Source organism: Salmo salar, chromosome ssa01, assembly GCF_905237065.1.
Source record: "Salmo salar chromosome ssa01, Ssal_v3.1, whole genome shotgun sequence".
NCBI lineage: Eukaryota > Metazoa > Chordata > Actinopteri > Salmoniformes > Salmonidae > Salmo > Salmo salar.
Window position 1 is genome coordinate 89,315,032 of NC_059442.1, and position 24,419 is coordinate 89,339,450.

The following is a 24,419-nucleotide window of genomic DNA, read 5'->3' on the forward strand; positions in this document are numbered from 1 at the left end:
TCTGAAATTTCCATCTCCAACTACAACATTTTCTGTCAAGATTGCAACTCCTCCCCCTTTGGTAGTTCTATCTACTGCAGAGATAGCCTGCAAAGTTCTGTCATACTTTCCAGGTCTATGCCCAAACAGTTCGAGCTTCTAATTTTAAAGATTCATCTCCAGAAATAAGTCTCTCACTGTTGCCGCCTGTTATAGATCCCCCTCAGCTCCCAGCTGTGCCCTGGACACACAAGTACAACCCTAAATCCGTAAACACGGGCACCCTCATAGATATCATCCTAACCAACTTGCCCTCCAAATACACCTCTGCTGTTTTCAACCAAGATCTCAGCGTTCACTGCCTCGACGTCGGCAATGTCATTTACAAAATAGCCTCCAACACTCTACTCAGCAAACTGGATGTAGTCTATCACAGTGCCATCCGTTTTGTCACCAAAGCCCCATATACCACCCACACTGCGACCTGTATGCTCTTGTAGGCTGGCCCTCGCTACATATTTGTCGCCAAACCCACTGGCTCCATGTCATCTATAAGTCTTTGCTAGGTAAAGCACCGCCTTATCTCAGCTCACTGGACACCATAGCAACACCCACCTGTAGCACGCACTCCAGCAGGTATATCTCACTGGTCATCCCCAAAGCCAACACCTCCTTTGGCTGCCTTTCCTTCCAGTTCTCTGCTGCCAATGACTGGAACGAATTGCAAAAATCGCTGAAGTTGGAGACATATCTCCCTCACTACCTTTAAGCATCTGCTATCTGAGCAGCTTACCGATCGCTGCAGCTGTACACAGCCCGTCTGTAAATAGCCCATCCAACTACCTACCTCATCCCCATATTGTTTTAATTTACATTTTTTTTCTCTTTTGCACACCAGTTTTTCTACTTGTACATCATCATCTGCACATCTATCACTCCAGTGTTAATATGCTACATTTTATTTACTTTGATACTATGACCTATTTATTGCCTTAAATCCTTACTCCATTTGCACACACTGTATATAGATTTTTCTATTGTGTTATTGACTGTACTTTTGTTTTATCCCACATGTAACTGTGTTGTTTTTTTGTCGCACCTCTTTGCTTTATCTTGGCCAGGTCGCAGTTGTAAATGAGAACTTGTTCTCAACTGGCCTACCTGGTTAAATAAAGGTGAAATAAAACAATAAAAAAAGAGGCTGAAAGCACATCTATGGCAGCAGCCCAGTGTGAAGAACACCATCAGAAGACTCACACATCAGTTAAAGTACCAGAAATACTTATTGAGAGTTGTTAGGGACTCTAAGGACAATTAAAACAGATGAGAGTATATTACTACTGTAGTATTTTCACTAGTGATCCTTCTAAGCAGATAGTTAATAACATTTTGTTGACAATGTTGAAATGCTGTTTACAATTCATTTTGTTATTACACTTTGAGTACAGAAAGAAATGGTTCATTTTGAAAAGTAAAATACTTTCATTTAAAGAAAGTGAGATGTAATGATATAAGCAAACAGTGTTTGCTAGATTGATTACAATACCTGAATGGATAATGCATGCACAGGAGAGCTACTCTTTGGCAGTTGAACATGACAGAGTTGTATGAATACGTGCCTCCCGTCAAGATGTAAACACTATATTCTTTCAGTAAACATGAATTATGTTTCATTACGTTGTATTCATTGAACCCTAATAGCACAACACCAACAACCAGCCTGAGAGGCCTAGAACTCCATCCATATTCTATTCAGAGTTTAGAGAAATTAATCTAATTGGAAATTAGCTATTATCAGGCTGGTTAATGCCATGCATGTCTGTTGAATTTGGAGAAATCCACGTCCACTCTGCCCCACCCCACCTATTCAGTCATTCAGGGCATACTGCTTGCTTTTTACTAAACAGTACGTGCTAAATTGTATGCGACGATGAGTACATAGTATGCAGTTTAAGTATTCAGACACGGACAGTTTCACCTAGAGTGAGTTCACCAGGTCCCACTCAATTCTCTATCTCCACTAATCTTCTTCAGAGCTGGTATCAGTATAGAGTTTTCTCTAATTGAGGCAGCTGCTTGATAGTCATGGCATTTACCACAAAGCATTGAACCTGGTTGGCTCGATGCTTTGTGGTAAATACCTCACATTCCTCCTGAGAGACCAGGCCGTTCCTCCCCATTTCATCCCACTCAGTTCTGCTTCTGGTGCCGTGAACCGTGATGGTGTGGAATGGCTGTACAGCTACAGAACCAAAACCACTCTGCCAGCCTGATTCAGCTACGAGGCTTTTGGGAAACTAACCCCCTAGGCTTCAGTCATAGGCATGAGAATGCAGGCACAGCAGAAATACCATCTTATTTCTAAGTTCTCATCAATCCAATGGAGATGAATTACTTACACACAAATTAAGCCTCAAACATCAACAGATTTAGTCATTCTTTATCCTTACAATTTCCAGGCATTTCTAAGCAGTAGTAAAGACTTTCTATTCAGTATTGCAGGATTCCAGCCCAGCTGGAGCTCTGAGTGTCAGACAGACAGCATGTGTAAGAGGATGGTTATCAGCCAAGCTCTCAGTCCCTCAGGAGATTACCAAGCCGTGAAAATTAAGGAGAGGAAGGAGAGGCGAGAGAGAGAAGACGAAAAGGAAGTGAAGAAGAAAAACCCATGACATGTTGAAGAAGAAAAGAGACAGAAGAGAGAGAGAAGAAAGAGAGAGAGGAGAGAAGAAAGAGAGAGAGAAGAGAGAGGCGCTGTGGTAATTCTACTGGGACCCTAGGGCTGATGACCCTAAGCTAGCAAGCTGTGATCAACTCAGTTTGTTTCTGAGCTAAAGGTCCTATGTTCATAAGGATAATAAAGCCTTATACTGAAGGTCTGCTTCTAGATACAGGTAACAACCAAAATAATGGAAACACTTGAGTAACTTAGGGATACAAAGTATATTGAAAGCAGGTGCTTCCACACAGGTGTGATTCCTGAGTTAATTAAGCAATTAACATCCCATCATGTTTATTTAAAAATATATATATATTTCATATTTTATTTAACCAGGTAGGCTAGTTGAGAACAACTTCTCATTTACAACTGCGACCTGGCCAAGATCAAGCAAAGCAGTTCGACACATACAACAACAGAGAGTTACACATGGAATAAACAAACATGTAGTCAATAATACAGTACAAAAAGTCTATATACAGTGTGTGCAAATGAGGTAAGATAAGGGAGGTAAGGCAATAAATAGGCCATGGTGGCGAAGTAATTACAATATATCAAATAAACACTGGAATGGTAGATATGCAGAAGATTAATGTGCAAGTAGAGATACTGGGGTGAAAAGGAGCAAAATAAATAAATGCAGTACTGGGATGAGGTAGTTGGATGGGCTATTTACAGATGGGCTATGTACAGGTGCAGTGATCTGTGAGCTGCTCTGACAGCTGGTGCTTAAAGCTAGTGAGGGAGATGTGTGTCTCCAGCATCAGTGATTTTTGCAGTTCATTCCAGTCATTGGCAGCAGAGAAGTGGAAGGAAAGGCGGCCAAAGTAGGATTTGGAGGTGACCAGTGAGATATACCTGCTGGAGTGCGTGCTAGAGGTTGGTGCTGCTATGGTGACCAGTGAGCTGAGATAAGGCGGTGCTTTACCTAGCAAAGACTTGTAGATAACCTGGAGCCAGTGGGTTTGGCAACAATTTCGGCAGATAATTTTAGAGAGGGTCCAGATTGTCTAGCCCGGCTGATTTGTAGGGGGTCCAGATTTTGCAGCTCTTTCAGAACATCAGCTATCTGGATTTGGATGAAGGAGAAATGGGGGAGGCTTGGGCGAGTTGCTGTGGGGGGTGCAGGGCAGTTGACCAGGGTAGGGGTAGCCAGGTGGAAAGCATGGCCAGCCGTAGAAAAATGCTTATTGAAATTCTCAATTATAGTTGATTTATCGGTGGTGAAAGTGTTTCCTAGCCTCAGTGCAGTGGGCAGCTGGGAGGAGGTGCTCTTATTCTCCATGGACTTTACAGTGTCCCAGAACTTTTTTGAGTTTGTGCTACAGGATGCAAATTTCTGCTTGAAAATGCTAGAATTAGATTTCCTAACTGCCTGTGCATACTGGTTCCTAACTTCCCTGAAAAGTTGCATATCACGGGGGCTATTCGATGCTACTGCAGAACGCCATAAGATATTTTTGTGCTGGTCAAGGGCAGTCAGGGGCTAAAACCAAGGGCTAAATCTGTTCCTGGTTCCAACATTTTTGAATGGGGCATGCTTATTTAAGATGGTGAGGAAGGCACTTTTGAAGAATAACCAGGCATCCTCTACTGACGGGATGAGGTCCATATCCTTCCAGGATACCCGGGCCAGGTCGATTAGAAAGGCCTGCTCGCTGAAGTGTTTTAGGGAGCGTTTGACAGTGATGAGGGGTGGTCGTTTGACCGCAGACCCATTACGGATGCAAGCATTGCGGCAGTGAACGCTGAGGTCTTGGTTGAAAATAGCAGAGGTGTATTTGGAGGGCAAGTTGGTTAGAATGATATCTATGAGGGTGCCCGTGTTTACGGCTTTGGGGTTGTACCTGGTAGGTTCATTGATCATTTGTGTGAGATTGAGGGCATCAAGCTTAGATTGTAGGATGGCCGGGGTGTTAAGCATATCCCAGTTTAGGTCACCTAGCAGCACGAGCTCTGAAGATAGATGGGGGGCAATCAGTTCACATATGGTGTCCAGAGCACAGCTGGGGGCAGAGTGTGGTCTATAGCAAGCGGCAACAGTGAGAGACTTGTTTCTGGAAAGGTGTATTTTTTAAAGTAGAAGCTCGAATTGTTTGGGTACAGACCTGGATGGTAAGACAGAACTCTGCAGGCTATCTCTGCAGTAGATTGCAACACCGCCCCCTTGGCTGTTCTATCTTGTCGGAAAATGTTATAGTTAGGGATGGAAATTTCTTTTTTTTGTTGGTCTTCCTAAGCCAGGATTCAGACACGGCTATGACATCCGGGTTGGCAGAGTGTGCTAAAGCAGTGAATAAAACAAACTTAGGGAGGAGGCTTCTAATGTTAACATCCATGAAACCAAGGCTTACAGTTACAGAAGTCAACAAATGAGAGCACCTGGGGAATAGGAGTGGAGCTAGGCACTGCAGGGCCTGGATTAACCTCTGCATCACCAGAGGAACAGAGGAGGAGTAGGATAAGGGTACGGCTAAAGGCTATAAGAACTGGTCGTCTAGTACGTCCGGAACAGAGAGTAAAAGGAGCAGGTTTCTGGGCGCGATAGTATAGATTCAAGGCATAATGTACAGACAAAGGTATGGTAGGATGTGAATACAGTGGAGGTAGGCCTAGGCATTGAGTGATGATGAGAGAGATATTGGTAATTTAAAAGTAATTTATATAAATGCTGGGCAGGCCATTATTTTGACTACCATGGCTATGCCCCATAGGATGACAATGCCCCCAACCACTGGGCACGAATGGTCACTGAATGGTTTGATGAGCATGAAAACGATGTAAACCAGACTTTGTCTCAGTCACCAGATCAAAAAACCAATTGAACACTTCTGTAATGGCATCTGAGACAGCGTTTTACACCACCATCAACAAAACACCAAATGATGGAATTTCCACCCCCAAAATAATTATACACAATTTTTTTACCCCTTTTCGTGGTATCCAATTGTCCCATCGTTGCAACTCCCGTACGGACTCAGGAGAGGCGAAGGTCAAGAGCAGTGTGTCCTCCGAAACACAACCCAGCCAAGCCGCACTGGTTCTTGACACAATGCCCGCTTAACCCGGAAAAATGTATCGGAAGAAACACCGTACACCTGGCGACCGTGTCAGCATGCAATGCACCTAGCATGCCACAGGAGTCGCTAGTGCACGATGGGACAACAACATCCCTGCCCTAACCCGGGTGACACTGGGCCAATTGTGCGCCACCCCATGGATCTCCCAGTCGCGGTCGACTGCGACATAGCCTGGACATGAATCAGGATCTCTAGTGGCACAGCTAGCACTGCGGTGAAGTGCCTTAGACCATTGCACCACTCAGGATGTGATGGAATTTATTGCGGAAGAATGGTGTCGCATCCCTCCAATAGAGTTCCAGAAATTGGAGAATCCATGGCAAGGTGCATTGAAACTGTTCTGGCTCGTGGTGGCCCATTGCCCAATTAAGATACTTTATGTTGGCGTTTCATTTATTTTGGCAGTTACCTGTATCTTATAGATGTAGTATTTTATCAATTTGCAAGCTAAGCTAGTAAATTATGTAAATGAAAAATTATATTCAAAATGGAGTGGAAAAATCCTATATGGAAAACTCACTGAAGTTTCAACAGTTCATTATGGCATATTTGACTGCCAGGAAACCCTGAAAAAAAAAAAAACATGTTTTTATATATATATATATATATATATATCTCATGCCAGGTGACTTCCAAAGCCTAGGCAGAAGGCAGATCTTCCCATCTGTCAGTTTGTCATTTTTAAACAGTAAGTTGATGACAGAGACCCAGAATAAGAGGGAAAGAGAGAGAGGCAGGGGGGAAATGGACAGACCTGCCATGAAGCTCTCTCAGTGGAGAGGAGAGAGGCAGGGGGAAATGGACAGACCTGCCACAAAGCTCTCTCAGTGGAGAGGAGAGAGGCAGGGGGGAAATGGACAGACCTGCCACAAAGCTCTCTCAGTGGAGAGGAGAGAGGCAGGGGGAAATGGACAGACCTGCCACAAAGCTCTCTCAGTGGAGAGGAGAGAGGCAGGGGGGAAATGGACAGACCTGCCACAAAGCTCTCTCAGTGGAGAGGAGAGAGGCAGGGGGAAATGGACAGACCTGCCATAAAGCTCTCTCAGTGGAGAGGAGAGAGGCAGGGGGGAAATGGACAGACCTGCCATAAAGCTCTCTCAGTGGAGAGGAGAGAGGCAGGGGGGAAATGGACAGACCTGCCATAAAGCTCTCTCAGTGGAGAGGAGAGAGGCAGGGGGAAATGGACAGACCTGCCATAAAGCTCTCTCAGTGGAGAGGAGAGAGGCAGGGGGGAAATGGACAGACCTGCCACAAAGCTCTCTCAGTGGAGAGGAGAGAGGCAGTGGGGAAATGGACAGACCTGCAATAAAGCGCTCCCAGAGGAGAGTAGAGATGCAGTAGAAGTCTGGTTCTCTATGATGCCGCAGGAAGGATCCAACTTTAACTCACACCCAAGCCTGCCAGAGACACAACTCCACAGACCTGTTACCCTGTATAATATGCCATGGTTCAAATTAACTCCGACTGCTGCCTGGTCTGTCTACTGCACTCACGTTACACTGTAAATTACAGTTATAATGGCAGTAAATCTGTTCCCGTTCACAGCGTTGGTTTTGATACTGATACCCAGTGGATAGTGCTTGACTAATACGCAGAGACTGGAGGAGACTTGGCCAGAACAAATCAGTTGGACGGGCATTTGATTTCCATCGGGGAGCACGTTTTTTCACAGGACTTCCTATGGGTTTTTTTAAATGGGTTTTATAGCATGTAATTTAACTGTAAAAATGTGTAACCTTTTAATGTGGCATGAAAACAACCAGTCATGATGTTTTTATCTGATTGTCAAACAAATCACTTCAAAAAGTAGGTTACCTTTATGCTTTTGTCCAAAATAATCCAAGCATCGAACAGTGCACTGTCCACTCGCCAAATGTCCTTCAATTCCAGTGGAGTTGTGCTCTTTTTTTGGGGTGAAGGAGAGCAAAAAATATGTATGACGTCATCATTTCTCAGTCAAAGTTTGTACCGACAGATGCAGCCTATTGAATATCATTGTAGAATATGCCTATGCATAAAATGCATCCTCCAATCATGTCTGCTTATTCCCACACGTATTGTCTCAAGAACATGTTCTATTTTTAATACCCTCAAACACCAAGTTAGACATACCTCATTTCAAAATAGGCCATCATCCCTGTCAATTGTGAATGATAATTCTTCACATTTTACCGGTGAAATAAATCTCCAAACTGCGTGCCAATCATTTGATGTCAATCAGTTTCATGGGAATATGCATTTAGATCTTCTTGAATTACTGCTTTGTGAGCGAATTAAAACAGATGATGTTAACAAACTATTAACCTTTCTTCTATGCATACTTTCCATCAAAGCATATATCCTGCCTAGTGGCACGCACTATTGAGTTTTGGCCACATGAGGAAATAAATGTGACTATTCAGCCAGATGAGGAAGATGTGTTTTTGGTGTAACATATTGTAGGCCTACTATGCTACAGTATATGGTACTATATTCGGTTCCGTTATGTAAAATACTAACAAATCATTATGTGGTCTTGCAAGATTTTTGATTCAGCTTTGATCTAACTTTACTAAACAAGCACCTTTGTTGAGTAAACAAGCAACTTTCTATTTGTAATAATAATAATGTGATGAGTAGGATTATTAGGAGTAGGCAACAGAACTTGATGAGGGTTATTTTAGGCAATTTGAGCGCCCTTTGAATCGTGGTGCTGAAAGGACAGCAGCGTAACCAAGTGGAGACATGTCGTTCTGGGTTCCACTGCAAAAGAGGGGGTCCGTGGAGTTATGAACATCAAGGCAGACAGGCGGTGAATTTGAATCCCAGATCTCATTGGTGTGATAAGGTTCATAAGGTGGATCTGTTAATTTGTATATGCTATAAAGGTGGTACGTTTCTGTAAACTGAGTACTCGGAAAGTAGGGCGAGTTCAAATGAGTTGTACATGAGCCCCAAATCCATAACAAACTGTTTGAGGACAGCTGTTTTAACCATCCCTGGCAGAGTTTTCTGTCTGTGGCTGTTCTTGTTCGGTCAGATTTGGCCCGCTCCAAGTGGTCAAGCCTTTGACCGTCCGGCCTCTGCAGACACGCCTACAGTTGTTCACAATTCGTGCCACCGCCAGAGAGAGAGAGAAGACAGGTAAGAAACCATAATTTACCCAGCTATAGGCTGCTATAGCCTACATATTTATTTTATTTGTCATTCTAATGTTTTCATAGATTTTCTTTTGCAATTAACTGTTATCTTGCCGGAGAAAGCATCTGAGCGAGCGAACGGCACATTACCGTACGACAGACCACGTATTCGCCCTAATTGACAGACAAACAAACAAACCAAAACAAAGGCAAAGTCTTCTCATGCTTTGTTGATTTCAAAAAAGCCTTTGACTCAAATTGGCATGAGGGTCTGCTATACAAATTGATGGAAAGTGGTGTTGGGGGAAAAACATACGACATTATAAAATCCATGTACACAAACAACAAGTGTGTGGTAAAATTGGCAAAAACACATTTCTTTCCACAGGGCCGTGGGGTGAGACGGGGATGCAGCTTAAGCCCCACCTTCTTCAACATATATCAACAAAATAGCGAGGGCACTAGAACAGTCTGCAGCACATGGCCTCACCCTATTAGAATCTGAAGTCAAATGTCTGCTGTTTGCTGATGATCTGGTGCTTCTGTCCCCAACCAAGGAGGGCCTACAGCAGCACCTAGATCTTCTTCACAGATTCTGTCAGACCTGGGCCCTGACAGTAAATCTCAGTAAGACAAAATAATGGTGTTCCAAAAAAGGTCCAGATGCCAGGACCACGAATACACATTCCATCTAGACACCGTTGCCCTAGAGCACACAAAAAACTATACATACCTCGAACTAAACATCGGCGCCATAGGTAACTTCCACAAAGCTGTGATTGATCTGAGAGACAAGGGAAGAAGGGCATTCTATGCCATCAAAAGTAACATAAATTTTGACATACCAATTACGATCTGGCTAAAAATACTTCAATTAGTTATAGAACTCATTGCCCTTTATGGTTGTGATGTCCGGGGTCCGCTCACCAACCAATAATTCACCAAATGGGACAAACTGTCACACTCTGACCTAGGAGAGCTGTGTTTTCTGTTTAGTTAGGTCAGGGTGTGATAGGTGGGTGGGCATTCCATGTTTTGTTTTTCTATGTTTTGGCCAGGTATGGTTTCCAATCAGAGGCAGCTGTCTATCGTTGTCTCTGATTGGAAGCCATACTTAGGCAGCCTGTTTTTCCCTTTGTTTTCGTTGGTAGTTGCATTCTGTTTAGTTTGTATAACCTGACGGAACTGTTGGCTGTCATTTTTGTTTATTTTGTCTAGTGTTCGTTTTCATTAAAATATAACGATGAGCACTCAACACACTGCGCCTTGGTCTCCTCTATATGACGCCCGTTACAGAACTGCCCACCAAGATTGGACCAAGCAGTGTGGATTAGAGGACTGGACCTGGGAAGAGATCCTGGATGGGCAGGACCTTGGACAAGGCCGGGGGAGTATCGCCGCCCGCAGGAGGAGAGAGGCAGCGAGGGCGGAACGGCGATACTGGGAGGAACGGGCAAGAAAGCAACAGGAGCCCGAGAGGCAGCACCCCCCCAATTGGCTAAGGCGGATTTAAGACCTGAGCCATCTCCCCGTGCTTACCGTGGGGAGCGAGTGACTGAACAAGCACCGTGTTATGCGGTGATGCGCACGGTGTCGCCCATGCGCACTTACAGCCCTGTGCACTCGGTGCAAACTCCTCACCGTTGTTGTGCTAAGGTTGGCACTCAGCCAGCAAGGAGTATGCCTGCTCAGCATTCCTGCCCTCCAGTGCGCCTCCATAACCCAGTACGTCCTGTGCCTGCTCCTCGCACTCTCCCTCCAGTGCGCCTCCATAGCCCAGTACGGCCGGTGCCTGCTCTGAGCACCCGGTCCTCAGTGCGTCTCTCCAGTCCGGTGAGACCTGTTCCAGCTCCACAAGTAAAGCCTCCAGTGATAATCTATGGTCTGATGCCTGTAGAGATGATCCATGGCACGAAGCCTCTAGTGATGATCCATGGCCCGGAGACTGTAGGGATGTTCCATGGCACGAAGCCTCCAGAGGTAATCCATGGCCTGGAGCCTGTAGGGATAATCCATGGCAAGAAGCCTGTAGGGATAATCCATGGCCCGGAGCCTGTAGAGATGATCCATGGCACGAAGCCTCCAGTGATGATCCATGGCATGGAACCTGTATTGATGATCCATGGCATGGAGCCTGCAGCAACGGTCCCTAGTCCGGAACCTACAACGACGCTCTCCAGTCCGGAGCCTCCGGCGACGCCCCTCAGTCCGAAGCCTCCGGCGGCGCTCCCTCAGTCCGGAGCCCCCGGCGGCGCTCCCCAGTCCGGAGCCCCCGGCGGCGCTCCCCAGTCCGGAGCCCCCGGCGGCGGTCCGCAGCCCGGAGCCTTCAACGGCGGTCGGCGTTCCAAAGCCTCGGGCGATGATCCACGGTCTGGTTCCTCCGGACACACAGAAGCGGGGGGATCAGCGGGCGGTCGGGGTGCTACGCCCTGAACCAGAGCCGCCGCCAATTATAGATGCCCACCCGGACCCTCCCCTATAGATTCAGGTTTGCGGCCGGGAGTCCGCACCTTTGGGGGGGTACTGTCACGCTCTGACCTAGGAGAGCTGTGTTTTCTCTGTTTAGTTAGGTCAGGGTGTGATAGGTGGGTGGGCATTCTATGTTTTGTTTTTCTATGTTTTGGCTGGGTATGGTTTCCAATCAGAGGCAGCTGTCTATCGTTGTCTCTGATTGGAAGCCATACTTAGGCAGCCTGTTTTTCCCTTTGTTTTCGTGGGTAGTTGCTTTCTGTTTAGTTTGTATAACCTGACGGAACTGTTGGCTGTCATTTTGTCTAGTGTTCGTTTTCATTAAAATATAACGATGAGCACTCAACACGCTGCGCCTTGGTCTCCTCTATATGACGCCCATTACACAAACACCAAATTGAGACTCTGCATGCAGAATTCTGCAAAAATGTCCTCCATATCCAAATTATGCATGCAGAGCAGAATTAGGCTGATACCCACTAATTATCAAAATCCAGAAAAGAGCCGTTAAATTCTACTATCACCTAAAAGGAAGCGATTCCCAAACCTTCCATAACAAAGTCATCACCTAAAGAGAGATGAACCTGGAGAAGAGTCCCCTAAGCAAGCTGGTCCTGGGTCTCTATTCACAAACACAAACAGACGCCACAGAGCCCCAGGACAGCAACACAATTGGACACAACCAAATCATAAGAAAACAAAAAGATAATTACTTGACACATTGGAAAGAATTTACAAAAAAACTGAGCTAACGAGAATGCTATTTGGCCCTAAACAGAGAGTACACAGTACACTGTGACTGACCCAAAATTAAGGATATCTTTGAGTATGTACAGACTGTGAGCATAGCCTTGTTATTGAGAAAGGCAGATCAAGGCAGACCTGACTTTCAAGAGAACAGGCTATGTGCACACTACTCACAAAATGAGGTGGAAACTAAGCTGCACTTCCTAACCTCCTACCAAATGTATGACCATATTAGAGACACATATTTCCTTCAGATTACACAGACCCACAAAGAATTTGAAAACAAATCAAACTTCGATCAACTCCTATATCTATTGAGTGAAATACCATAGTGTGCAATCACAGCAGCAAGATTTGTGATGTGTTGCCACAAGAAAATGGCAACCAGTGAAGAACAAACACCATTGTAAATACAACCTATATTTATTTATTTTACCTTTTGTACTTTAACTATTTGTACATCATTAGAACACTAGATATAGACATAATATTATTTTACTTTATTATTTTGGAACTTTTGTGAGTGTAATGTTTGCTGTTCATTTTTTATTTATTTCACTTTTGTTTGTTATCTATTTCATTTGCTTTGGCAATGTAAACATGTTTCCCATGCCAATAAAGCCCCTTAAATCAAATTGAAATGGAGAGAGACAGAGAGGGAGACATACACACAGAGAGACATACACACAGAGAGACAGACACACAGAGAGACAGACACACAGAGAGAGACAGAGACACAGAGAGACACACAGAGAGAGACAGAGAGAGACAGAAAGACACACAGACAGAGAGCGAGAGACAGAGAGCGAGAGACACAGACAGAGAGCGAGAGACACAGACAGAGAGCGAGAGACACAGACAGAGAGCGAGAGACACAGGGAGAGCGAGAGACACAGGGAGAGAGAGAGAGAGAGTCGATCTCTTTATTGAAGACTCTTTTGTCTCAGCTAGCTGGTGGAAGTGAAGACCATTGTCACAGTCAGTCAATGTGGGAGGCTTTAGTCTGCTCTGATGAATAGAGCTCCTTATGGACAATCCACATGCTGTGACTTAGACATAACAGCTTCCTCTGTTGGCTCGCACTGGATAAAAAACCCTAATGGTAATTGCACACAGATGCTGCATTGGAAAAAAGAGGGAGGAGAGGGAGAAAGCGACACTGAAAATACTATTTAGAGAGAAGAATGAAGAATGTCATAATTGTGGCTGCTTTGAAATGGAGCACTCAGTCTGGAGTCCCATGGAGAACTCTGGCCTTTGTGACAGCACTGACATCATCCATGTTAATTTACATTAATGAAAGATGGGACTAGACTTTGGTAAAGAATTTTCCATTCATCCACTCATGTTTGGTGAGACTTATGGGGATTCTAGCATCCATTCCACACCTACATTTACATATTGTCTCTCTGCAAAATCTACATTTTAGACAAAATATTCCCTCTCCTCAACCTACCGCAATCTCCCTAAATATCCACTCTGGCTCTCCAACCGCTGTTGCCCCTAGCAACACAGAAACCCAGCCTCCATTACCAGATCACATCCCAGATCATCATCATCAGAGGAGGATCATCTTAGATCATTTCCCGGATCACCATTGTCATGACGTTGGCCTGTTGGGGAGGCTTATGACCCCCATAAATACCTTTCCCCTTTTCTCTCTCTCTACTTTATAGAGTTGACTCTTGTAAAGCTTTGTAACATAGAGAGTCTGGTAACATCAAAAGGTGGGAAACGGAACCATATTTCGGTAATCCAACCAGTTAAATATGTGTTGGTACTTAATGAATATGATCTCAGATCAGTTGTTGTCTGAGACATTACTACTAATGATAGTATGACAAAATGTATCTTGGAAAATCTACACATTCTAGTTATCAGATTCACATGGAATTGTTGTGCAATTTAAATGTTTAAATATGAAACTATTTGTGAAAAGATGAAATTTAATTTTAGCTTCTTAATGAGAGAATGGTGTGTCATAGAGTAAACTCTGCTCACTCAGAGGCTCCGCCCAAGTGAACAGACATTGGTTGTAAACTATGAAACACGCCCTTCTCTTCACCACGATATAAGCCCGTTGACGAAAATCCAACTTTCTGTTCCAAGGACGTGAGGACTTGCGGTCCCTGCATTAAAAGGACAAGATCACCTACAGAACTAAGCCAACCTCATGGTGAGCTCTGGTTGAACGACAAGAACCTAACGAAATTACCATCGAATTTCAACGTGAAGATGACGATCAACATGACGAAAGGATGAATTTCGACTATACCAGCCAGAATATAGCATGAGCTTAAAGTATGGTAACTTGGTATGAACTTTTAACTCTTATTCACTAAAGAAGTGATACCTCCTAGCCGATTGATTTAGCCACAGCAACTGTAAACGTGGGCTAGGAAAGGATGGATTTAGTATCCACTCTACCACGCTCCAGTTCACCACTAGACATTCTTCAGAGGACAAGAGATTCATGCAGGACAACCCGGCCTTCTATCTACGACCAATCTACCGAAGCGCAGCTCAGAGTAAATATTTATTGCATTTTTCTTTTCCAAATGGGCGGTTATTTAGAATGCATAAGATACTGTATTTACGATAGCATAGCTGCCTACTCAAACCCAAACCCATAGCATAGCTGCCTACTTCACTCAAACCCAACCCCCTCTCTTTGTGTAACCAGCCGTCATATCTGTTCCGTCCGCTAGGGACGTTTTCCTTTATGACATCATTTGTAATCAATGTATGATCCATTCTGTGTAGATGTAATTCTGTATGATTTTTTTTGGTATTTAGTAAATAAATAAATAAATAATTAAACCAAATATTGTATTGCTGATTCAACTTGTTAGCCAGGGTTTGTGATGTTAACCAAGAATTTACAACTTTCTGATGAGACTGAATAAGGTGACGATTAAATATTGACTGCTATTGAGGTAAAAGATTACCAGGTCTTTAAGAGTTTATTCGGAAGATAACAGCTCTATAAACATTATTTCGTGGTGCCCCGACTTTCAAGTTGATTACATTTACATGATTAGCTTAAATCAGGTAATATTAATTACAGAGAAATTATTTTATAGAATATCATGTCATATCACTTAATCCGGCGTAGCCAAAGATACGACACCATCATGGAGGATCATCTCAGATCACATCCCAGATCACCACCCTGGAGGATCATCTCAGATCACATCCTGGATCACCATCATGGAGGACCATCTCAGATCACATCCCAGATCACCACCCTGGAGGATCATCTCAGATCACATCCTGGATCACCATCATGGAGGATCATCTCAGATCACATCCCAGATCACCACCCTGGAGGATCATCTCAGATCACATCCCAGGTCATCACCATGGAGGATCATCTCAGATCACATCCCAGATCATCTCAGATCACATCCCAAATCATCATCATGGAGGATAATCTCAGATCACATCCCAGATCATCAACATGGAGAATAATTTCAGATCAAATCCCTGTGGGGGAAGCCATTCAAATTAATGGCTTTACAGCAACAATCACAGTAAACAACAGTGCTGTCATAATCAAATAAAATTGTATTTGTCACATGCGCCGAATGCAACAGGTGAAATGCTTACTTACAAGTCCTTAACCAACAATGCTTTAAGAAGTTGTCACATTGTATAATGATAGGAGACAGGCGCAGGAATACAAAAATATTTTTATTTTATTTCCCTAACTAAAATAGAATACGTCATGAAAATGACGGTGACGAAGCCCAAAACAAACGTGTGTGTGTGTGTGTGTGTGTGTGTGTGTGTGTGTGTGTGTGTATATATATATGTATGTATGTAAAAGAGCGAGGTGTAAACTTCTAATAAATACACGGTACGAGACCCGTAATAACAATACACGGGACGAGACCCGTAATAACAAGTTCACACTAACACGAAAGCCAATTATAACAGAGCACATGTACTCACAAGACCAACGGACACAGAACAATAATCAGCAAGGACAATGGGGAACACAGGGCACAATTATACACATACTAATCAGGGGGAATAGGAACCAGGTGTGCGTAATGAGACAAGTGTCACGTCCTGACCAGTGAGAAGGGTCATTTTGCCATAGTAGGGCGTGGCAGGGGGGTTGTTTTGTGTGTTTTGGGGTTGGTTTGTTTCTAGGAGAATTTGTTCTAGTTTTCTGTTTCTATGTTTAATTTTCCTTGTGTGGCCGAGTATGGTTCCCAATCAGAGGCAGGTGTCTCGTTGTCTCTGATTGGAAGCCATACTTAGGCAGCCTATTTTTCTTTGGGTTTTGGTGGGTGTTTATTTTCCGTTTAGTTATTGTTCCTGACGGAACTGTTGGTCGTTTGTTATTTTGTAAAGTGTTTCTCATTAAAGTATCAAGAATGAGCACTATTCACGCTGCGCCTTGGTCTAATCCTTTCGACGCCTGTGACAACAAGACAGTCAGGGGGCCGTGGTAATGATCCAGTTCAGTGACACCTAGAAGGCTGGTGACGTAGACCTCTGGAGCTGGTAAACAGAATGAGCAGCAGTACCAGGGGGATCCGTGACAAGTTTTAAGAAAAAATAAGTGTTAAGTAAAAAATAGATAAGTAAACATTTTTAAATAAAAGTAACAAATAATTCAACAGCAGCAGTAAAATAACAAGAGCGAGGCTAAATACAGGGGGTACAGAGTGAATGTGCGGGGGCAACGGTTAGTAGAGGTAATTGAGGTAATATGTACATGTAGGTAGAGGTAAAGTGACTATGCATAGGTAATAAACAGAGAGTAGCAGCAGCGTAAAAGAGGGGTCTGGGTAGCCACTTGATTAGCTGTTCAGGAGTCTTATGGCTTGGGGGTAGAAGCTGTTAAGAAGCCTCTTGGACCTAGACTTGGTGCTCCGGTACCACTTGCCGTGCGGTAGCAGAGAGAACAGTCTATAAGTAGGGTCACTGGAGTCTTTGACAATTTTTAGGGCCTTCTTCTGACACTGCTTGGTATAGAGGTGCTGGATGGCAGGAAGCTTGGCCCCAGTGATGTACTGGGCTGTACGCACTACCCTCTGTAGTGCCTTGCGGTCAGAGGCCGAGCAGTTGCCATACCAGGCAGTGATGCAACCAGTTAGGATGCTCTCTGGTGCAGCTGTAGAACCTTTTGAGGATCTGAGGACACATGCCAAATCTTTTCAGTCTCCTGAGGGGGAATCGGTTTTGATGTGCCCTCTTCACAACTGTCTTAGTGTGTTTAGAACATGATAGTTTGTTAGTTCTATACCTATCATCTGAGGGAGGAGGAGAGAGCGACTGTGGCCCCTGTTCTCATTGTACTGATCCATCATGATGGAAAAGTCAATCTCCCTTCACACAGGGATGAGTGTATGCAGTTCGAATCTCTCAGGGTAATGGTTAAGGTGTTCGACTGACAGTTGCAGAGAGTTGCAAAGTCCCAGCCAGGGTTACCCCTGAATTCAGTGAAATATCCTACCAAACACTTTCCTTGAACCCTCTAATATAACAGATTGTCATGGCGGGCTCAACAAAGTCTTACCAGGAGAGATGGGGTCGACTATATTTTAACTCAGTCAAATTCCATTTCTAAATAGAAAAATCCACTTTAAAATGTGTGCTTTTTCATTATCCTGAACTGACAGGATTCAAATTGAACTGAACCTAACCAGATCTAACCAGATACTCACATAGAACCAGGTGATAATACACAGTAGACTGACACTGACACCACTACTAGCTAGGGGGTGGCAGATAGATTCCAGGTCAGTGAGTTGTGTCATTAACCGACAGGTCACAGGTTCAAATCCTGTCGCAGTGCCCTTTAGCAAAGCACTTAACCCCAATTGCTCCAGCTGCACTGGACAATAGAGAGCAAAAGTAAGGGTGTCTTTCTGTAGGCACTTTTTGTGAATTTTGAAGCATGTATGTCACAAAAAAGCACACAAAGCACATAACCTTTATGGATTATAAAGCCATTATGTTAACTGACTGCTATTATCTCAGAGAACAACATGTATAAGATCTCCGTAGCCTGTGCTAACCTCAGATCTTTTTGGGGACATTTATCCCAAAACCCTATTCTTTCCCAATTCATTTTCCCCATAGGAATGGCTGAACTAGCATTGCTAGCACAGACTGGAATATGTTCTGGGATTCCTCCGATGGCATTGAGGAGTACACTACATAAGTCATTGGCTTCATCAATAAGTGCATTGATGACATCGTCCCCACAGTGACCGTACGTACATACCACAACTAGAAGCCAACGATTACAGGCAACATCCGCACTGAGCTAAAGGCTAGAGCTGCCACTTTCAAGGAGCGGGACTCTAACTTGGAAGCTTATAAGAAATCCCGCTATGCCCTCCGACGAACCATAAAACAGGCAAAGCGTCAACACAGGACTAAGATCGAATCGTACTACACCGGCTCTGATGCTCGTCGGATGTGGCAGGGCTTGCAAACCATTACAGATTACAAAGGGAAGCACAGCCGAGAGCTGCCCAGTGACACGAGCCTACCAGACGAGCTGAACAACTTCTATGCTCGCTTCGAGGATAATAACACTGAAACATGCATGAGAGCACCAGCTGTTCCGGAAGACTGTGTGATCACTCTCTCCATAGCCGATGTGAGTAAGACCTTTAAACAGGTCAACATTCACAAGGCCGCAGGGCCAGACGGATGACCAGGACATGTACTGCGAGCATGCGCTGACCAACTGGCAAGTGTCTTCACTGACATTTTCAACCTCTCCCTGTCCGAGTCTGTAATACTAACATGTTTTAAGCAGACCACCATAGTGCCTGTGCCCAAGAACACTAAGGTAACCTGCCTAAATGACTACCGACCAGTAGCACTCACATCTGTAGCCATGAAGTGCTTTGAAAGGCTGGTCATGGCTCACATCAACACCATTATCCCAGAAAACCTAGACCCACTCAATTGGCATACCGCCCCAACAGATCCACAGATAATGCAATCTCTATTGCACTCCACATTGCCCTTTCCCACCTGGGCAAAAGGAACACCTACGTGAGAATACTATTCATTGACTACAGCTCAGCGTTCAACACCATAGTGTCCTCAAAGCTCATCAATAAGCTAAGGACCCTGGGACTAAACACCTCCCTCTGCAACTGGATCCTGGACTTCCTGACGGGCCACGCCCAGGTGGTAAGGGTAGGTAACAACATATCCGCCACGCTGATCCTCAACACAGGGGCCCCTCAGGGGTGCGTGCTCAGTCCCCTCCTGTCCTCCCTGTTCACTCATGACTGCACAGCCAGGTATGACTCCAACACCATCATTAAGTTTGCCAATGACACAACAACGGTAGGCCTGATCACCGACAACAACGAGACAGCCTATAGGGAGGAGGTCAGAGACCTGGCCATGTGTGGCCAGGACAACAACCTCTCCCTCAACGTGATCAGGACAAAGAAGATGATTGTGGACTACAGGAATGGTGTCCACATCTTGGTGTCCACATCACCAACAAACTAACATGGTCCAAGCACACTAAGACAGTCGTGAAGAGGGCACGACAAAACCTAATCCCCCTCAGGAGACTGAAAAGATTTGTCATGGGTCCTCAGATCCTCAAAAGGTTCTACAGCTGCACCATCGAGAGCATCCTGACTGGTTGCATCACTGCCTGGTACAGCAACTGCTCGGCCTCCGACCGCAAGGCACTTCAGAGGGTAGTGCGTCTGGCCCAGAGCATCCTGGGGCCAAGCTTCCTACCATCCAGGACCTCTATACCAGGCTGTGTCAGAGGAAGGCCCTAAAAATTGTCAAAGACTCCAGCCACCCTAGTCATAGACTGTTCTCTCTGCTACCGCACAGCAAGTGGTACCGGAGCACGAAGTCTTGGTCCAAGAGGCTTCTAAACAGCTTCTACCCCCAAGCCATAAGACTCCTGAACAGCTAATCAAATGGCTACCCAGACTATTTGCATTGCCCCCCCCCCCCTTTTACACCGCTGCTACTCTCTGTTGTTATCATCTATGCGTAGTCACTTTAATAACTCTACCTAGGTATTGACATGTTGAATGCACCGAGCTACACCGAGCTGTCTGTCTAAACTACTGGCACACAGCTCGGACACCCATGCATACCCCACACGGCATTCCACAGGAGGTCTCTTCACAGTCCCCAAGTCCAGAACAGACTATGGGAGGCACACAGTACTACATAGAGCCATGACTACATGTAACTCACATCAAGTAACTCATGCCAGCAGTAAAATTAGATTTAAAAAACAGATTAAAAAACACCTTATGGAACAGCGGGGAATGTGAAGCAACACAAACATTGGCACAGACAAATGCATACACACACACACACGCACACACGATAACTATACATACACATGGATTTAGTAGTGTAGATATGTGGTAGTGGTGTAGGGGCCTGAGGGCACATAGTGTGTTGTGAAATCTGTGAATGTATTGCAATGTTTTTAAAATTGTATAAACTGCCTTAATTTTGCTGGACCCCAGGAAGAGTAGCTGCTGCAATGGGGATCCATAATAAATACAAATACATGTACATATTACCTCAACTAACCGGTGCCCCCGCACATTGACTCTGTACCGGTACCCCCCTGTATATAGTCTCACTATTTTATCTTACTGCTTATTTATCTTACTGCTGCTCTTTAATTACTTGTTACTTTTATTTCTTATTCTTATCCATATTTTTTAAAACTGCATTGTTGGTTAGGGGCTCGTAAGTAAGCATTTCACTGTAAGGTCAACACCTGCTGTATTTGGCACATGTGACTAATACAATTTGATTTGATTTGAACGAACCAGAGGTAACTCATTTGGCAAGCTCTATGGTGAACCTGGCCAAGACCACACTCCCTGCGGTTGTCTCAGGGGGAGTTGGAATACATTAGTAATACATTTACATTACGTGTGTATAACAGGCCAAATATAAGGGACCCCAAAATTATTGCTGCTGCTGAACGACGACAACTACTACTATGGACTGATTGATTTTGATTGATTTATCTTATTTCCGTGTCGTACACCAATTGGTGCCCAGACAGTATGGGCTTATAAGACACGATATCAAGTTTGTGTGCTGTCCACAAAATAAATTAAATGCATAATTAGCACTCAAAACAAATTACAGCACCAGCTTTGCAGGTGACGGGTCAGGATAGCACAACAGCCTTAGCCTTGATATAAACCTGACAAATAAGATTACTGCTGATTTGATTCACTACTTACTGTGCCGAGCAGAAAGTATGCCCAGACACTCCCTAGAGCGTTCGATGGCTGCCAGGAGTGTGTGTGTGTGTGTGTGTGTGTGTGTGTGTGTGTGTGTGTGTGTGTGTGTGTGTGTAGGAGGACTGAAGTTGACAATGGAGGGAAAAAAGGGGACACACACTACTAAGTTTTAAGATGTCTAGATATCTACTCTCTTTCTTTCTCTTTCTTTCTTTCTTTCTTTCTTTCTTTTTCTTTCTATCTTTCTTTCTTTCTCCATCTGTCTTTCTATGTCTCTCTCTCTCTCTGTAGGATAATGAACAACATGCTTTAACACTCTGCATAACTCTGATTCCAAACTACTCCCAAATCAGAGTAACACGATATCATCCACTGACTGTTGCTAAACACCTGACCAACACCTTGCTGCTGTAGAGAGGAATTCGGAAGCTGTCATTCACTGGAATTGCCCTCTAGGAAACCATTGGATATCATACCCTTCAATCTGTTGGTGTATGGAGGATAGGCCTTAGACCAGTGTGCTGTGTTGTTCTCCCATCTGTTCTCAACTAATCATGGTCAATGCAGACAATCTCTATACTGAAACAGCATGGGTTTGGGATGTGTCAAACCCCCAGCACTGAGTTTATATAGAGGAACATCATTGTTTTAAGCAATGTATCCATATTGTAAAACACTATGTAACACCATAGTGTGATACACCATGAATGCTAGTTAGTGTGTGGGACCAAATGATTCAGATGGTTCAGTCTGATTCAGAACCATAACAACATCTACTATTAATATTACTTCTACAGAGAAGCCTTCAGTCAACAGAAGTAACTTCTTCTCAGACAGGAAACCAAACACTCAAGGCTATGGGTCAGTGAAGAACAAACACCATTGTAAATACAACCCATATTTATGTTTATTTATTTTTCCTTTTTTACTTCAAATATTTGCACATCGTTATAACACTGTATATAGCCATAATATGACATTTGAAATGTCTATTCCTTTGAAACTTTTGTGTAATGTTTACTGTACATGTTTAATTGTTTCTTTTGTTTATCTATTTCACTTGCTTTGGAAATGTAAACATATGTTTCGCATGCCAATAAAGCCCTTTGAATTTCATTTAATTGAGAGAGAGAGAAAGAGCGAGAGAGACGATTGGCTCCCACAGTGCCAGAATGCAGCAACAGGAAATGTGAATTATTATATAGATTATAATTAATGGACATTTTTGTAAGGGTTGATCCATTTTTCATTAGGGCAAATCAAGTCTGAAATGACAAACTTCAGAAGCCTTTTTAAGAATGAAATACACTACAAGTTTGCATTTCCTGCTGTGTGCAGGAAAATACTCAGCAAGTGGTCAAATGAAGATCCTACATCTGTAGAGTTGGCATGATACAGTCTGAAATGTAAAGAGCAGATTCTGTTTGTCTGGTGTTGTTGATCTCATAAATCCACACACAGCCACACACAGGTAAAAAAATGTAGATTCCGAAATGGTATTGGTGGTGTTTCCCAAATCATAATCCAATTATCTCTATGTCCAAAACTTTACATCAGACATTTAGTCATCTTGAATAGAGATGTGACAGCACTGGTAAAGGATATGGAAATCACTTTGCCCTTTCCCACCTCACAAGACTCAAAACAAATACATGAGATCATACTTGACTTCCCTCAGGCAAGTGTTGAGATCCCACCCTGTGTGTGTGTGTGTGTGTGTGTGTGTGTGTGGGTGGGTGGGTGGGTGTGTGTGTGTGTGTGTGTGTGTGTGTGCAGTAGACAGAAACCTGTCCCGATGTCAAGCAAATATGCCGAGGCTACAGCATCCTGGATGTAATTACTATCGGTTTGTCACCGTGGGCTATACAGTCGAAATCATGTTTGAAAGATTGGAAAATGAAGTGAGTTGGATTAAGGCCAAATGAAATCCTCTCTCAATCTTCAAAATGTATTTTATATCGAATAGACTACAATGTACATAGATAATATAGATTTGGTATCTTTAGTAAAAAAAAAATCGAATTTTGTCAACTGGCCAAAAACGGGTTGAATCAACGTTATTTCCACGTCAATTCAACCAAAACTTTTACGTGATGACGTTGATTCAACGTGGGAAACTGATTGGATTTGAAAACATATATAAATGTAAGGGAATGTCTAATTTTTTTCACCAAACTTTTAACCTAAATCCAACGACATTGTGACATAGTTTGTTGATTTCACGTTGAATTCATGTTAGTGTGCCCTGTAGATAATGTGTTTGTTTAATTCTAGTTTCTAATTTTTCCGCAATATTTTACAGTATACTATCAAAGCATGGTCTCATAATTAGCAGTTGCCCTTTAGGGGTAAACTGCCAGAACACCTTACCTTACTGAAAATGCTCCGGTCCTTAACAGCTCGATCCACCCTATTGGTGGCACTCCGATGACCAATATGTCGTGGTAGTCAAATCACTTCATAACTCAGTCATGCAACGGACAGATGACATAAATAAAAAATCACTTCTAAAACTGCATCCGAAAGGGGGGACTCTGAGGATCTCACTCACAACATCGCGAAAAGATGCTGAAACTGCGGGAAACAGTGTTATCTTCTTGCCTCCCGTTCTAGAGACACTCTCCCACCGCTGTCTGTTCCAGTCTCGTTTCGGCTCGTTCCGCAGCGAGCTTCTGTCCTTCTGTACTTCAGTTTCGTTGCTGGGTAGCGGGAACGCCCACGCGAGGTTGACTGTGCTGCGCTGGAGAGGGCAGAGAAAACAGAGAGTTGTCAAACGCCACCGCCGACCGGTGTGCCCCGCGCTATAGCAGGCGCGCAGGCGTCTTCTTTATGATGAAGTATGAAAACATAAACACAGTGTTAGGCTATCTATCTATGTATGTTCTACCAGAGAGAGCCATATGGTTCCTTTATTCTACCTGATGCTTAAAAAACGAATTGAAGCCCCTCTCTTCTGATGTGGCCATTGATACCTCTGGATACTAGATAGGCTACCCAGGTTTTGTATCACAACCAAGGAAGCCAAGAATAACACCACAGAACCCCTCACCATAAAACCCCTATCCAGGTG

At 43.9% G+C, this 24,419-nt stretch overlaps 1 protein-coding gene across 1 annotated transcript in view; it reads right to left on the reverse strand.

Moving 5' to 3' along the window:
- Positions 1–24,033, reverse strand: part of rhbl4 (Rhomboid-like protease 4) — an 81,393-nt gene extending 57,360 nt beyond the window's left edge. The window contains exon 1 of the mRNA XM_014207861.2: positions 23,720–24,033. The gene's annotated coding sequence lies outside the window, so the exon portion shown is untranslated. The remainder of the gene's footprint in view (positions 1–23,719) is intronic.
- Between the last annotated feature and the right edge of the window lie 386 nt (positions 24,034–24,419).